Here is a 16,228-nt window from a genome sequence, read left to right as displayed (position 1 = left end):
TGAAGATGGTAGGTTGGCCGTCGACTGACTTACCCTGTTTTCGACGTTCAAATACTTTACTTTTAGTATTCCACGTGTAATACGAAGGCACTTCAGTATACAGCAGTTTTTTTGCAAAAGAATCATTTTTGCATAGCGAAAAGAAAGCAGTTAACTTTGTATCCAGTGGATTCAGGGCTCTTTGTTGCACGTTGGATTCCGAAAAATAAAAACATTGACCACTCTGTAAATGTACCGCTAAGTGAACAACAGCTGGACTACGTTCATGTATCGGAAATGAAAGAATTCGCCAAACAGCTTCATTACTGCTTATGTATCTTCCAGCCTGATATTGTACGATTTTGTTTATATCTTGTTGCCATGTCACTGCAGTGCCATGTCACTGCCTTTGTTGACGTAATATGTATTTGATTGCCATTACTGGAGTGACAGTATTCAACGCTTATATGTGCATTAAATGTTTTTGATAATAATGGGGAATATGGAACAACCCACTGGTTATCTACTTCGATGGTGGTACCGTTACTCTTCTTTATTATTGCTGTTTTACCGCCATCTTCAGTAGATCTTCTTCTATATTGTGGGTAACCATCATTGCCAGTAATTGTGTTGGATACTAAAAGTCGAGGATATTGCTTTGTGCACCTTCCTTTGGCCATGCATGGTGAATTTTCTTTCAGTGCACCGCAGGGTCCATGTATCATATTTTTTACAAAAATATCATATAACCCCTTATCGACATTTTCATCAGGTATTTCAGTGGAAATCACATCATCAATTTCGTTAGAAGTAATTTTATAATGTAGCCAGATTAGTATATGTACGTGTGACAAACCTCGTTTTTGCCATCCCACTGAATACACCCAGCATCGCACTGACCCAAACACTTCAAGTTTTACTATGTAGTTTATCAGTGATTTCAACTTTTGCCGGAAGACACGGGCCATAATGTCATGTCTATGAACCGCCGATTGTCCTTGAAGTAAAAGCTGCTGTATCTCGTCCCAAGATTGATTACATGTAAATGTAATAAATAAATCTGGACGACCATAGAGACGAACATACGCAATAGCATCTTGAGCATATTCATGCATATGACGGGGACTGCCAGCATGTGACGAAGGTAAAATCGTTAATCTTCCAACGTTTGTGGTATTACCGTCATTTACAACTGCATCTCGCAAATGAATGTATTGTTCAGTGCGGAGCTTGGTCTGATTCAGACGGCATTTTAAAATATAATTGTCTTCATCCTGCCGAATCATTAGTGTATAGGAATAATAATGCATTGTACTGCATTTCTTATTAATTTCTTTGTTAGTGGCTGGATTCATCAATTTAATATTAAAGTGATAGCCGTCGGCTCCATCCCAAAAAATGATAGGATATTGTAGGGCATCGCAGCATCGATGAGTTTCAGCAATTCTTACCAACTGAGCGTTTCGCTTATGAAGAATAATATCTTGAGGTAAAAACTGATCACCGACCATAACGATTGCCACTTCGTCGACAGTTGGAGCATTGTATCTACACACATGTTGGCCAGGAGGCGTTTTGTCAGCGGAAATAACAATTTTATGCGTATCAGTAGGCATCAAATCGATGGCTGTTTTGAATAGACGCACTAAATTATTATTTTCGTGGAAAAGATGTTGCAATTGGGAAACGATTGTCCTTTGAACGTTGGGAGAAATTTCGTAACGTGTATTCAATTCAGAATTTTTTATCACTGATGAAGTACAATTGTAAAAATTTATGATTCTCGCCTGAGAATGGTAGAAGGGACCCTGCTCTATGATAAATTTGCCCTTTTACTTTGAAAGTAGGCATAAATTGATCTTGATTTTCAATTTGGGCACCAAACGACGTCATTTGGAAACATGAGTTATATTTTCTGATGTTTGATAAAAAACGCTTAGATTCTGACGTAGTTCCAGTAAGCAAAGTCTTCAATGGCTCTGGGGGTGCAGCCAGTAGAGGAAGTTTAACTTTCCCTGAGGCGCAACACATTCCCATTGTTTCACCATTAAATTTCAAGGCCTTGCAATAGGGACAAATTTTAGACATAGTCCCGATTTGAACACATCTACTATAATCATCGACTGGGCTGTACCTGAATGCCATGCGATAATTTTCAGGTTGCTCTTGTGATTCCTCGGCACGCTTTCTTTTCTTACTTTCTCATCAGCCGCAAGCCTGTTTTCACGTTGCTCTTGTGATTCCTCGACACGCCTTCTTTTTTCACTTTCTCTTTTAGCAGCAAGTCTGGTTTCGCGTTGCTCTGGTAGTTCCTCGACACGCCTTCGTTGACGTAAATTGCACATTCCTAATCTAGCATTATCTCTTGAAGCCGCAAGCCTGTTTTCACGTTGCTCTTGTGATTCCTCGACACGCCTTCTTGTTTTACTTTCTCTTTCAGCAGCAAGTCTGGTTTTGCGTTGCTCTGGTAGTTCCTCGACACGCCTTCGTTGACGTAAATTGCACATTCCTAATCTGGCCCTTTCTCTTTGAACCGCAAGCCTGGTTTTGCTTTTTGGTAACATTCTATAACATTGACAGTTTGAGAAATCTCCACGTGCCATGACTATGCATATACACGCCACTGTGAAAATATATGTCTGACCCTCCCCCTAACGAGCAGTCACATTGGAATCTCCTATCATCCATTTCCACCAGGGGCCAAGGAACTCTAGCAAGCAATTCAAGAGAGCCCCCAAACATGCAATTCCAACGGGGCTCCCTAATAATCCATTCGCGAGGGGGGTTTGCTATTAGAGATAAATTTAAACCAGATTAAGAGTTATTTCTGATAGGTTTTAATGGAAATGCTACTTTTCTTTGAGCCATGGCTATGTATATTCACGCCAAAGTAACAATTAGTGGCTGACACATCCCTTAGTGAGAAATTCCAGAAGGGCCCCCCTTACATCCATTCCTGTCGGGGGCCTTCTAGTACCGATTCCAGAGTGGAGGTTTGCTACTAAAGATAAATTTAAACCGAATTAAGAGTTATTTATGTGAGGTTTTAATGGAAAGGGTATGTTTTTTTAGCCATGGCTATGCATGTTTACGCCACTGTGACAATATGTGGTTAGCCCACCCTAACAAGAAATTCCAGAGTGGGAGGGTTGTTATTAGATAAGTTTAATTTAAACCATATTAAGAGCTATTTCTGAGAGGCCTTAATAAAAATACCTTATTTCTTTGACTGGATATTAGGTTTCAGTCCCCCAATCGCTGAAAAATTCTTTTACCAACTCTCACCTTAACTTTAAGCTGTAGGACATGTCAGTCCAAGCTATTCACCTCACCGTGTCAAAATATAAATGGCACATGGCACCTTCCACAACCTATCAACGAGGTGTCATCCTTGGCAATTCACTTCACCATAAAAGTATGTCACTTTCCCCCGTGAAAACCCTATGATATGGATTATCATTCTTGGGATATTGTCCTTACAAAATCATGCTTAATGTCCATTGATCCGTGTTTTTGCCAGCTACCCCTCAATGTGATGCCCTCCATAGCGATTCACGCCAATATCCAAATACGTGACTGGCTTGTGGGATCCCTATGATACATATTATCATCTTAAGACATTTTACAAATATTTTCTCGTTAAAAAATCATGCATTCAATCCATTTGTTTGTGTTTTTTGCAGGCCAACTCTTTGTGATATACCATGTCATTTCACACCGTCGGGTAACATTATGACTGACCCTCTGGCACCCCATTATCACTCTTGAATTATCAAGATTATTTGAATTTATTATCACTATTTGAATTTTTTTTCAAATATTTTTCTTTATAAAGTTATATCCGATTCTACTCCCCCCCACTTTTGATCCTCGGTTAAAGCGGTTCCACCTCCGATTCTGCTGGTTTCCACTCTGGTTTAAACCATTCCAAATCTGGGTCCAGCTTTGTATGTTCCAGATCCCCCACTTCCGTCCCAAATTCCACAACTCCGATTCCACCAATTTCGCTTTAAGTTTCGTCAATTCTAAGATTTCGTCAGTTTTGTTTATGCAGCTGCCTCCGTGGTAATCTATGGCTGGTCATTGACGATAGCCATTTTACTATACGTTTTCGATAAGTATCATTTTTCCACTGAAAGGATAACCAATCACATGGAGCTTGTTGCGTGCTGATTTTTTTGTTCATAGAACTTGCTGCGCGGTGATTTTCTGTTCGTGAAACTTGTTGCAGGTTGATTTTTCCCTTCGTGAAACTTGTACATTGTTTTTTCTCCTCGTGAAACAGATTTTGTTCGTGGAACTTGTTGCGCGCTGATGTTTGTTCGTGGAATTCTTAATGAAAACACCATATATCTGGTGTCCTGGTATCCTAGACCTGGTATCCTGTCTTTTCAATCTTTAACTGTAAGCGAAATCCATCCGAGTCACTAGTGTCTCCGTCAGTCGGTTCTACAAGAGCATATACTACTATACATCTTACCCTGGATCCAGGACCCTGGATCGTAAATACTGAACAGGATCCAGGGTGAAAACATGGAATCGAACCGTATGCGGATTATGTAACTTTCATCTGTATTGTGGTCGTAAAGGTAGCTACAGTTTTGATATACTATATTAAAGGATTCACCGACATACAAATATTGTCTTTCACCATATTTACGTTTACTAACCTTCACAAAGATACTACCAACAATCTGCTGGTTTTTAAAAATTTGGATTTTCTTTTCGATATTATCGGAAAAATCTTTCAGGCTAAATATTTTGCTATTTCCAATTTTTCCGGCTCCCAAGCTAGTGAAACCGCTCGGATCTCTTAAACAGAACTGAATTTCGCTGTCTTCAGATGGTGGCATGGATGATGGCACTTCAAATATCACTTCTGTTTTGTATTGTGGTTTCTCAGGATCAGCGCATGTGCCAGTCGTACATTTCCGTTTTTCGCAACTGAGATCTACGTAATATATCATTATTGAAGAATGGTTTTCAATGTTTAAAGCCGTAAAATCTCACATCGAGCAGTTAGAACCTAATAAAAAACTGAAGTAATTTTTAAATTAGGAGGTACTTTTCTAGTTTGAACTAAAAATTAGAATTTTTGCTCAGACACCATAAATATTTTTGCAGTTTAAATAATAACAATAGAAAACTAGAATAAAACTGAAAACTAAAATAAACAAAACATCTACAGAGATATAGCACAATGTTATAGATTTTAGAAAATTTTATGGGTGTCCTTGGGGAATAATGGGCATGAGGGGAATGTTGGTTGCCATCCTGTCACTTTTGGATCTTAAAAAGGGCACTAGCCCCTTCAATTTCCAATCGAATGATTCCTTTCTGAAGTTTCTAAGACAACTCCTTCTATGCAAAGGGCCCTGGTCTAAAAGATACTTTGTGCACGAATCGCTCTTTACTTAGGCTGCACTATTGCACTGCCTAAAGTAATTCTTTAAAAGTAAAATTTTTGAAAGATAATTTGCAAACAGGAAAAGGCTTACGGTTTTTCCTTAGTTTGAATAGTAAGAGACGAACCTCAGAGGATCAGTCAGTTAAGTAAGTCAAATACAGCACCATACCCTAGAAAACAGCTTTTCAAATGATATTTGTTTTATCTCAGCTTTCAGTTACTAGATCTGTTGTTATTCTCTTTACTAGGTGTCATCTATCTCTATAACCATGATACGAATGAAAATGACATAATCCCTATTTATCACTATACTGATCCTTTATGTAACTTTCAATTACTATTGGCTATAGTTTGACCCTTAACATAAACTGCATCAATCATTCATTTTAACGTATCATGTATGGTCGAGTGCCTAGGAAAGGTGGCTCTGATCCATTTGACCCGAGTTCAATTACCGGTATGGGAAATTTTTACCTACGATGATTTCTTAAGAAAATTTTTTAAGCAAATTTGTGTTATACTATCTTATCTAAAGATAAGTATATGTTTTATCAACATCTATTTAATGAATCCCTTCAATACCTCAATCCCTTCAATTAAGAGGGGCTACAGTTCGTTCGCTAATGTAACTATCAAAAATTAAAACTAATTTTAAAATTTTCAGTCATTTTTCTACTTTTAATCAAAAAATTAAAATTACTGCTCGGACTCCAAAATTTTTTTTACAGTTTACATAATAGTTTTAATGATAAATGAAATAAAGATTATTTTATTGAAAATTTGAAGGGATTACTCTAGTTTCAATTCAAAAATCAGATTATTTGTTAAAAAGGAATTACTACATTTTATGTAACTACTAGCTGGGTCTCACCGGCTTCGCCGCCGGGCTCCTGCATGGCACGCGGCAGGCTTCTATATATGGATTCTCATTGTCCCTTGTGTTCTACCGCAGACAGTGCTTGGTCCCGGCGGCTTCGCCACAGGGTCCCAGCATGGCACGTGGCAGGCTTCTATATATGGATTCTCGTTGTCCCTTGTGTTCTAACCGCAGACAGTGCTGAGCCCCGGCCGGGCCCCACCATGGCACGCGGCAGGCTTCTTTTTCCTCTTTTTCGTTTTTTTTATTTTATTTTTATTTTTTGAAGTTTCTTAGTTTGTTTTCTTTTTTTCTTTTTAGTTTCTTCAGTTTTTTACCTAATTGAGGTTTTTTTTTCAGTCTTTTTTCTTTTTTAGTTTTTTTAGTTTTTTCATTTTTTCTTTTTTTCTTTTTCTTTAGTTTTTGTCTTTTATTTTACTTGTTCTTTTTTTAGTTTTTTCTTTTTTAGGTTTTTTTCTTTTTTAGTTTTTTCTTTTTTTAGTTTAATCTTTTTTTCCTTTTTTTAGTTTTTTTTAGTTTATTTTTTGTTTTACCTAGTTTTTTTTCGTTTTTTTCTTTTTCTTTAGTTTTTATCTGTCTTTTTTTTAGTTTTCTTTTTTAGTTTTTCTTTTTTTAGTTTTTCCTTATTTTTATTTTTTCTTTTTTTTGTTCTTTTCTTTTTAGTTTTCTTTTTTTAGTTTTTTCTTTTTTTTTAATTTTTTTTAGATTTTCCTTATTTTTAGTTTTTTTCTTTTTTGTTCTTTTCTTTTTTAGTTCTTTTGTTTCTTCTTTTCTTTTTTTTTCTTTCTTTAGTTGTTTTCTTTTTTTAGTTTTTAGTTTTTTTATTTTTTCTTTTTAGTTTTTTTTTCTTTTTTAGTTTTCTTTTAGTTTTTTTTCAGTTTTTTTTTATAGAAGATAGTTTTTAATTCTTTTAAGTTTTTTAAGTTATTTTTTTATAAATATATTGACGTCATACTTAATGACAGACAGACGGAAAGACAACCGGACAGTAAATTTTTATATATATAGACTAGCTGTTGGGGAGGCGCTTTGCGCCCCCCAAGCCCCCCCGCGCGCGTAAGTCGTTACGCGTCATATTAGTTACGCGCCATTGTAGTTGTGTCCCTGTGTCCCACCTGTGAATATGGATAAATATATATATATATATGTTTTTAATTACGTAAAACTTGCGAATATACAACATTCTTCGATGTCCCATTGTCTGTGCATATAAATAGATTGTCAGGTTTACCGACTCTTGAACATGCAACATAAAATTGTCTATGGGAAAAACAATCCGTATTCAGATCTATACCTCATTATTCTAATGATTACCCTTGAGGTTTGTTGATGGTGATTGCTAATTGAACATTCCCTGTGTCCCCGTCGTCATTTATATATCCCCCTCTGCCCCCGGCATCCCCATTGTAGTTGTGTCCCTGTGTCCCGGTCGTCATTTATATTCCCAGTATCCCGGTCGTCATTTGTGTCCCAGTGTCCCAGTCTGTAATTTCTCTTTGAGCGTCCGGGTCGTCATTTATATTCCCGGTGTCCCGGTCGTCATTTGTGTCCCGGTGTCCCGGTCTGTAATTTATCTTTGAGTGTCCCGGTCGTCATTTATATGTCTCGGTCGTTACTTGTGTCCCAGTGTCCCAGTCTGTAATTTCTCTTTGAGCGTCCGGGTCGTCATTTATATTCCCGGTGTCCCGGTCGTCATTTGTGTCCCGGTGTCCCGGTCTGTAATTTATCTTTGAGTGTCCCGGTCGTCATTTATATGTCTCGGTCGTTACTTGTGTCCCAGTGTCCCAGTCTGTAATTTCTCTTTGAGTGTCCCGGTCGTCATTTATATTCCCTGTGTCCCGGTTTTTAGTTTCCTTTTTCTCCTTTATTTTTCAGTTTTTTTCCTTTTTTAGTTTTTTTTCTTTTTCAGTTTTTAGTTTTTTTAGTTTTTTTTATTAGTTTTTAGTTTTTTTTCTGTCCCGGTGTCCCGGTCTGTAATTTATCTTTGAGTGTCCCGGTCGTCATTTATATGTCCCGGTCGTTAATTGTGTCCCAGTGTCCCAGTCTGTAATTTCTCTTTGAGTGTCCCGATCGTCATTTATATTCCCTGTGTCCCGGTTTTTAGTTTTCTTTTTCTCCTTTATTTTTCAGTTTTTTTTCCTTTTTTTAGTTTTTTTTCTTTTTCAGTTTTCAGTTTTTTAGTTTTTTTATTAGTTTTTATTTTATTTTTCTTTTTAGTTTTTTGCAGTTTTTACCTTTTTTTTAGTTTTTTTTTAGTTTTTGTTCTTTTTTAGTTTTTAGTTTTTTAACCTTTTTTTAGTTTTTTTTTAATAGTTTTTTTTAGCTTTTTTAGTTTTTTTAGTATTTTCTTTTTAGTTTTCTTTTTGTAGTTTTTACCTTTTTTAGTTTTTTTCTTCTTTTGTATTAATGCTAAAGCCAAGGTTCGAACCTGGAACCTCTCGGACCTAGAACCTGGAACATAACGCTTTACCAACTCAGCTACTTCGGCTTGAATACATTCGTTTTTGAATTGGTTTATGATGAAATAATTCAGACGTCATATGCGGACAGACAGACAGACACACAAACAAAAAACTTATTTATATATATATATATATATATATATATATATATATATATATATATATATATATATATATATATATATATATATATATATATATATATATATATATAGATATCTAAATGCTTTTGATTACGTACAAAATAAAACTCATTTAAATTTTTTTTTAGGAATGTTTCTAGTTTCATTTCTTAAACTGAAACTGCTACTACAATATCCCAATATTTTTGCAGCTTACAAATACTGTAATGATTTTTCACTATAATCTTTTCCTTGCTAGGTTCCAACTATATCCACTGAAACTTTTTATATAGAGGCGACAAATTCCTGATAGTTATGATACCAGAATCTACTACAGTGCTATAGAAAAATATAGTTTTTTGAAAAAAAGTGATTATATTTTAAAAAAAATATTGTTTTTTACAACAAAATTACAAATTGTTTTTATGTAATAAAACTTATAGAAAATTTTCAACCCAATCAATTTACTTAAAAATGACCTATTGAACAACTCTCTACGATGCTCCAGTGCCCCGCTATCTGAGGAAAAGAAAAATCAAATGAAAGAAAAAAAATGCCGCATATGCAGAATATCGTCGTTTCAGCCACTTTTCTTGATTTTCAATCCAATATATCAAGCCAATATATTTCCCTTGCTGATCAAGTCAAGGGGCGGCAATTTTCCTATTTAGGGGGATTTCAAAAAAGGCAGTTCTAATAATGTACTTCTTGTTTTGATCTGACTCTATTTTTAGTCGTCATTGCAATACTGATGTATATAAAAATGACGTCACTCCCATAAATACTTTCTCCTAAATTAAGGCTCTTAACGAATTTTGTCAATCTTATGACCTATCTAAATCGTTTTCTTAGGCCAGAGTATACCAGGATGCCAATTTTCTCCAAATACCAGGATACCAATTTTCGAGAAAAATACATATATACTTGCACAATTATTGCTCGTTTTTAAGGATAGTATATATATATATATATATATATATATATATATATATATATATATATATATATATATATATATATATATATATATATACAAGACTTGTCGTTTGTAAAAATCTAATGATTCCATTATATTGCAACCAAATTTGTAAACAGAAGACATTTAGTAATAATTGCAGCATAAATAAGAATATTTCTAGGTTAGTAAAACTGCCATGGTAAAGTAAACAGTACAAATTGGGCCATTGATAGACAAGGTAAATAACCCTGTCATCGTCACAAAAGTCCAGGATAAGAAAAACTTCCATTTGTTTGCCAATTGCATCTTTATCGTAGTCTGTAGCCTTTCATAGTTTTGTGCAGCGGTAATACATACATTGTAATAGATACATATACATGTGCAGCGGTAGTACATACATATGTATGTATTATACATATGTACGTATGTACATATGTATGTGCATACATATGTATGTATGTGCAGCGGTAATACATACATATACATGCTTAATGTTTCTTTAAAAGAACTGCCCATAGAAAAACGATGCAGAATTGTGAAAGATTGTAAGAAAAACTTCTTAAGAAAGGGTACAATTTTTAACAATTGTACAATTTTTAAGAATAAATTTTATGTTTTTTCTGAATGCTACGGAATTTGCAATATTTGTATATTTCTAGTCTTCTCATTATCTAGAAAAATTTATCGTCTTATATAACGTCTCTTAGTATAGATTCCGGGATTTGTTTTACGCTGTACGTTTTGGAGTTTTGGTTCATTACTCAAGCTTAATTTGTAGAAGATATCAATCCTAATTTAAGGGGTTAGACCGTTAAATATGTAAAGGTAGGATTCAGGCACGCTATCATGATCTTTTTTTGGAAGAGAGGTAATAATAATAACAAATATTTTATAATTAAAATAAGGGGGGCTAAGAAATTCAAAAAAAAAATAAGGGATGAACCCTGGGCCCCTTTCCTCCCTATACATTTCCCAGGTGGGATTTTCGACTCGAATATGAGATGAGACTGTGCCTCCATTGTCCAAAAAAGATTTGAAACAGCTAATTTAGTTGGTCACGTCTTTTATGGGTTTAGATTTATTTTAAAAATCTTCAATACTCTTGATCGAAAAATAGATCCCTATTATAAACGAATGAAAAAGTTTTTTCACAAGAAGGATTACTCGCTTTAGTCATGGTTCAGGTAACCAAACCAATCGATATACTAACCCTTGAGAATATTTTATTTTTGTGCGGTGAGCAAAATAAAACTATTCTGCGCAACAAATGTTACCAATAATTCGGAAAGAAAAATTGGAGAACATTGACTTCTCTTAAATCTGGGATAGGAAAATTTTCACGGTTAAACGGGGATGTAGTTTTACAAACAAGTTAATTTCGATACTTAGATCTACAATCTACCTCACCCAAAGAAGCGACTGCATTTCCTCCCTCCCCCCCCACTCCTAGGTAAACACGCACTAAACATGACCATTTTCTATCCAGCGTTTTGCATTTAATTTGCATTTAATTTAACATCTTACAGATTAAAATAAAAACCGCTTATTACTGTGGAAATCTCTATGTGTCGGAAAATCTGCCAGAACTTAGATCAAAATAGCGAATAAATAAAACTTATCTGAGTCTGAGAAAGCCTTTGGTGAATTCAGAATTGATAGAATTACCTTAAAACTAATATCGTTAATCAATAAATTTCTACAAAAATCTTGCAAACAAATCTACATAGTTTCTGCCAAGTTTGGTTGAAATTGAAATTTTTCCTCTATTGATATTGCCTTCTTATCGAAAATTCTGGCTAAGCTAAGAGATTCAACAAGCTACACAGTAGGATTATATGCATATTCGTATATTGTATACGTGTATACTGTTCATACGTATATAATAGCCTAACTGATACATTATTAGCCAAAAAGGCTGTAGGTCGACTATAACAAACTAAACAAACTTTATCTGAGAATTCCAATCAATCCCTCAGACGTGAGACCAAAGAGGGAATACTTACCAAATCATCCATAAAGCTCGTTACCTTTTGATGAAATTAATTCAAAACACTTGTCCCACAAGACAAGTTTTTCGAAGAAAAGTAAAGAGCTCTATTAAGCCAAGAATGAGCAATAATAAAGCCAAATTATATTCCAAGCGTAAAACTACCACGAATCATTATTAATAAATAAATAAAACCCAAAAAGAACAGAAATTACAATAAATAGCCGAGTCAAACTCAAAACAAGCAAAAATTAAGATGAATAGGGCTGATAAACCTTATGCTTTCTGAAGACCAGAACACAGTTTGCGCTCTACTGAAAAAAAAACAAAAAACAAATGACCGTGGATTGTCAGTTAAATTCAAAAATACTGACATTTCTTCGTTAAGGTTTTGATAATTTGTCATTTATGATAATAATTTGTCATATATGTCATATATGATGTCATTTATGATAAAATATTTCAAACGTATTTGGTTTGCACTAAAGCACAAATTGTGTCCCGGTCTTGAGAAGGCATAGAGGTTATTAGCCCTACGTATGTTAATTTTTGCTCGTTTTGAGTTTGACTCGGCTATTTATTGTAATTTCTGTTAGTTTTGAGTTTCGTTTACTTATTGATGGTGGTTTGTGGTATTTTTACGCTTGGAAGCTTATTTGACTTAATTTTTGCTCATTCTTGACTTAATGGAGCTTTTTACTTTTCTTTGTAAAACTTGTCTTGTGGAAAAAGTTTTTTAAATTAATTTCTGTTCGTTTTTTACTGACATAGTCTTTTTCCCGGAAAAATTGTTGTATATCTTTTCAGTTTTTTTCAATAAGAATCAATGGTATGGGTTGCTATTTGTATGTTGGAGAAACTTTCCGAACAATATTTAACCCTGACACAAACAGTATTTTCTAATTTAATTTTATAGCTTCTGACGTTAAGCTGAAAAATAAAACTTAATATCATTCCCAAAAGATTTCATCTATGGTCTTTGACAACCTCGATACACCTACACTCTTTTGAATTATTTAAATTGGAAGTAGTACTTGTAGTATCTCCGAAAGTTCAACTTAATGCCCCCAGTCGTTCTCGATATATTGTTGATGTTATTGGCAACCATCTAACACAATGCCTTTTGATTTATTTTAGAGCAACATTTGTTTTTAAATCATAATGGACCAATTGCATAATTTTTGGAGGTTTACTTGCCTAATATCCTTAAAGACATAGTTGCTGGACCGTTTTACTATACTGAACGAAATGGATGTCTCAAAATTTTTAATGGATCCGTTTCGAGAATGAATGTGCTTGAGAGAAAGGGTGCTTGCCCTCCAGCCTCTTGTTGCTCTTAAAAAGGCAGCAGATATTCGCGCTGTAATTGGATTGCAAGGGGGAGGCCTTCCCCTTTCATATATCTAGCAAAAACATTTTAAACAAGTAAAAACAAAGTGAAAACATTTTAAATGTGTTTTGTCTTCAGTATAGTACAAGTTATGCTCTGGTCTTGAGAATGCATGGGTGTTGTCGGTCCTACTCATATTAATTTTTCCTCGTTTTTAGTTTGACTCGGTTATTTAATGTATGGTTTAAATAAACGAAATACGTTTAAAATATTTCAACTTTTTTAACTTTAATAAATTAAAAATTATTAAGACTTTAAGGAATATATTTCAGTATATGCATACTAAACTGACAACTCATAGCCACTTTTTTTTTCAGTTAATTTCGAATTATATTCTGGTCTTGAGAAGATATAGGGGTTGTCAAAGACATACTTTCCAGATCTTTCAACTACACTGAACAAAATGGCTATCTCAAAATTTTGATTAGATACGTTTTGGTAATTGATAGGTGTTGGGGAGGGGGGAGCTTGCTGTCCTCCAAACAATTTGGACTAATAAAAAGGGCAATAGCCCTTTCAATTTCTAATCAAATGAGTTTTTTCGAAGTTTTTACTTCAGCAAATGGTCATGTCAAAATTTCTCTCAGATGCATTACGGGAGAATGCGAGGTTTGGGTGAGGGGTATCCACCCTCCAAGCACCCTGAATCATAAAAAGGGCACTAGAACTTCCGATTATCAATCCAACAAGCCCCATACTAAGTTTACACGATCAACCTTTCTATATATACCTTAAATGACTCCGGGACATAATTTAACTTGCCCTGAGGGCTGTGAAGGGTCATCCTCAAAAACATTATTTCCGGTCCTTTCAATTACATTGAAAAAAATGACTATCTCAAAATTTTGATTGGATATGTTTGGGGAAATGGTGGGTGAGGGAAGGGGGTGGGTTAGTTGCCCTCCAATCACTTTTGACTATTTAAAAGATCACTGACCCTTTATTTTCCAATCAAGAAGCTGTTTTGGAAGTTTCTACAACAATAAAGTACTATCTCAAAATTTCTATTAGATACATTTTCGGAAAATATGAGAAGTGGGGGGGGGGTATCAACCCCACGATCACTCTGATTCTTAAAAATATCACTAGAACTTCTGATTACGAATCCAATGAGCTCCCTCCGAAGTTTATACGGTCACCTTTTCTATATATATACCCTATATTCCCCCAGAGCATAACTTTCAACTCTTGCCCTGAGGGCTGTGGGGGGGGGCTGCCATTCTCGAAGACTTAATTTCCGCACCTTTCAATAACTTTGAACAAAATAGCTATCTCAAAGTTTTTATTGGATGTGTGATCTTTTGATCAAAAACAAAACTACCTAGCCTGATCTCCGCTCTCTGGGAAAACTAGCATTACGCTACCCACTTAGTAGCATCTTTAGCATCACGCCATAAATATAAAATTAGCCTCGGCTAGCAAAACCTCCCTAAATTCTCAAATCTATAAAGTAAGATTTTTTTTTTCTAGTGTTGGACGAAACTTAGATTCTAAAAAAATTTCGGATAAACGATTATTTTCACCAAATTGATATCCATTCAAAAACAAATTAGTATTTAAAACACACAGTTTAATTGATATAATTAGAAGGGTAAATAGGACCCTACCGTATTATCAGCTAATGTATAAGCCTTGTTTTCAGGATTAGAATAAAAAAGCTAAGCAAACAGCGTACATTATTCTGAAAAATATTAATAAAATTATGATACTAGTGCGATATTTTAGTATCTGTCTCAAATTCGACTACGGTAATTTACAAGGTGAGTATTTGACATTTTTTCCAACAGACTAAAATTTACTTTCTATGCTTGATTCTGAAGATTTTTAGAGTTTTTTTTTTCATAAAAAATTCTCATATGATGCTTATTATAATGTGGAATATAGTAAATACACCGTATTATAATATTCTTTTTAAATACGTCTTTAAATTAAAAATCTATAATGAAGTAAACTACATATAGTTTTAACGTTTCAAAAATAAAAAAAAATTAAATTCGATGTTTGTAAAAAGTCGGTGGGTATTGAATGAATAGAAATACTTAAAGGGTTATATTATAATAATTCTTTCATATGTTTCTTTAATGAAATGTATAAAATTATATTCGATCTTGAATGGGTTAAAGCTGGGAGACTTTTGCCCTGGGTTCACCAGGTTCAGGTTTTTCTAACCCGTTTTTTCTGTCCTCACGTATAGCAGTTGCAGCAAAAGGCAGAACTATTCATATCGACTTTGCTCTTACTAACTTTTAATGCACAATTGGTAGAGCTAAAATCACGGGACTGAGTGAATTTTTTTTTTTTTTTTTTGGTACTTACGTGTCATAGCGACGACACCAAAGAAGTGAAGTTAGGGGAATCACAATTAAATACATGACATATGATGAAAATATAATTACTTTAGTAACACATTTTTGGAAACTACAACAGAGAATTATGAAAAGCAGGCCACCCAGAACGCATTATATTAAATACCTAACCATCTCTATACATTAAATATTTAATTGAAATATATAAGCATAAGTACCGTTTATCTCGCTAACGCTAAGGTGATTATCTCCAAGTGGACACAGAAAACCAGTTTCATTGCAGATGAAGAACAATGTGTGGTCGCTATAGTACGTAGTCACCGCTTAAAGGGCTCGTTTAGAACAGCTCATTTAACATGTCTCAACGAAACTGTTAAAACATTAAGACACATGAACTTTAAAAAAAAAAACTGATATAAAACACAAAAACAGCCGTTATTTCGCGAAAACGTAGCTTTATGAAGCAAATATAGCTGTTATCTTTAATAGTAGTGCGCCTATTATTTGCTCGTTAGCATTTGATTATCCGACGCAATAAAATTTCCTAAAGGACAGTGCGTTTCATTACATCTGAAAAACTTTTTTTTTGGTTAAGAATACTGCATTTTTCGCTTTGCTATCAAAACCATAAGCATTCAATTTCTTTTCGCGCATTGTCTTCATTGAAACATAAGCGCGGTATCTCCTATTTCCCACCCACTAGTCACCCGCTAAGACCGCCTTTTCGCCTGTCGTGATAG

The 16,228-nt window shown here is 34.5% G+C and overlaps 1 protein-coding gene across 12 annotated transcripts in view; it reads right to left on the bottom strand.

The window, feature by feature from the left end:
* Positions 1–16,228, bottom strand: part of LOC136033883 (uncharacterized) — a 611,411-nt gene that overhangs the window by 251,736 nt on the left and 343,447 nt on the right. The window lies entirely within an intron of this gene.

The sequence above is a fragment of the Artemia franciscana genome, chromosome 12 (assembly GCF_032884065.1).
Source record: "Artemia franciscana chromosome 12, ASM3288406v1, whole genome shotgun sequence".
Lineage (NCBI taxonomy): Eukaryota > Metazoa > Arthropoda > Branchiopoda > Anostraca > Artemiidae > Artemia > Artemia franciscana.
The sequence above is the reverse complement of the archived record's forward strand: the minus strand, read 5'-3'. Positions and strand labels throughout refer to the sequence as shown.